The sequence below is a fragment of the Pseudonaja textilis genome, chromosome 14 (genome assembly GCF_049901715.1).
Source record: "Pseudonaja textilis isolate UNSWEBS1 chromosome 14, rPseTex1.2, whole genome shotgun sequence".
Classification (NCBI taxonomy): domain Eukaryota; kingdom Metazoa; phylum Chordata; class Lepidosauria; order Squamata; family Elapidae; genus Pseudonaja; species Pseudonaja textilis.
Window position 1 is genome coordinate 1,924,952 of NC_142003.1, and position 2,284 is coordinate 1,927,235.

A 2,284-nucleotide genomic window follows, 5' to 3' on the forward strand; every position below is an offset into this window, starting at 1 on the left:
ACTTCACAGTGCTTTTACAACCCTATCCAAGTGGTTTACAAAGTCAGCCTCTTGCCCCCAACAATCTGGCTCCTCATTTGACCGACCTTGGAAAGGACAGAAGGCTGAATCAACCTGGAGCTGGTCAGGATCGAACCGCTGGCAGTGGGCAGAGTCAGCCTGCAATTCTGCATTCTAACCACTGCAGTACTATGGCCGTTAAAGATCCTGGATGTTTTTGTTGCAAACATTGGAATGCGTGGCCAATCGATGGAGGGTGTTTCGCAGTTGCAGATTGGACGAAATGCAGTGCTGGGAACTGTCTATGGCTGGAAAGGAGCTGATCTTCACCTGCCATGACTGGAGGGGTTGGTTTGGGATGCGTGGGGGAGGCGAAACAGCCAGACCACAGACAAAGAACACATCACATTGTATTTTATTTCTTTCTTGGTACCGAAACTCTGGGAAAAGAATCAAGCAGAATATAAATATATATATATATATATGTAAAATAAAGCAACTGCTCCAGAGAGATGAAGTTCACATTTCCTTTTTCTTCCAATGCACCACAAAATTACACAGCAGATGTTGATGTACAGCAGTGTAGGTGAAACTGGACAACTTGGAGACGTGTGGACTTCAACTTCCAAGCTGGGGAATTCTGGGAGTTGAAGTCCACATGTCTCCAACTTGTCGCACTTAATCAGCACTGCTATATATTATATTTGTTGATTTGTCTGGCTACCCCTGCCATTCTGGTACCCCCCACCCCAAAAGTCACAGGACAGCTAAATGAGGAATTCTGCTGGACATCTTTACGGTGATGGTCCATAGCTGGCTTCACAAAAAGTGGGTAGTCCAAAAAAAGGCTTAGCTAACCCCGTTGTGGTTTTACTGGCAGTAGCACTAAAAACCTGCTGTGGTTTTGAGCATTGCTAGGAATTTTCGACAGCTTTGAGCAAGGAGGGAAACCTCCCTGTTTTTTACTAAGGGGAAAACAAAATTCCCCAAACCCCAGCAGTTGGGAAAACTGTGGGTGGGAAAACTAGTGCAAATTGGATTTCCTGAAGTAGAAATCTGTGCATTTTAGTACAGTACATTCATTCATTCTGAGGGTGATACAGAGAGGGGCGAAATGCCCTCCCTAATTCGGAGTAATGCTGAGAAATACACCCCACGTTCTCACACTAATGTGGCAAGAGAATTAAACCTGCCCCATTAGCAAGGATTCTGCAGCAAACTCTTCTAAATCCCGAAATTTAAAAGCAGTGCAGCAGAATATTGCAAGGCTACCCTTGGTAAAGTTGCAAACTTGGTTAAATGACCAAAGCATCCAATGGTAGAGAGAATGAAGGATGGCTAATAATAATAAGGGCTGGGCATTTGGGCTCAGTTCTTGGTGCTTCGGAAGTGTTAATTTACCTGTAAGGAATGAAGCAGGTTTGTTACAAGGTGAAATATCACCCTTCACAATTGTGGGTTTTACCAACAATGCTAGCAAAATACTTTGACACGGAGGTAAGAATTCAGGACATCTGGCTTTGAGATGGAGTCTTAGGCCAGTAAGAGAACAGAGGTACACAAATTTCTGTATTTTAGAACCTCCATAGACGTTTTCCTTTCCTTCCTTTCTCCTTTGCTTTCCCTTCCTTTCTGTTCCCTTCTTTCCTTTTTTCCCTTCTCCTTCTGTCCTTTCGTTTCCTTCCTTTCTCCTTTCCTTCCTTTCTGTTCCTTTCCTTCCCCTTCTTTCCTTCTTTCCCCAACAGTGCTTTTTTTCCAAGAGGCAGGTGGACTTCCTGGTTTTTCTTGGAAGACATTTCACTTCTCCTCCAAGAAGCTTCTTCAGCTCTGATTGGATGGTGGATGGATGAACGGATCCAGACCGAGCTAAAGAAGCTCCTTGGAGGAGAAGCGAAACGTCTTCCAAGAAAAACCAGAAAGCCCACCTGCCTCTTGGAAAAAAAGCACCGTGGGGACAAAACCACGACTTGGAGGGCTGAGAATCTCCGTAGACGTCCCCTCTAGGCTACAACTGGGAGAGAGAGATCTGTGACGCTTCTCATTCAGAACGACCTGGCAGATACGCTCCCAGATTTTGATGGGAGGAATTCCTTCCGCCTCCAGCCTTCATCACCCAGGATATTAAACGGCGGAGAATTGAGAAGGTTCACCACGCCCACCGTCCAAGTTCACCCAACGGTGTAAGAGGGAATCTCAGTGAACCCCAGGCTGCTGACCCAAATGCCAGGGACTCCTCAAGAGGTCAGTTCCAGTGACTCCGACTCGAAGTTCTCCTTTTTTTTTT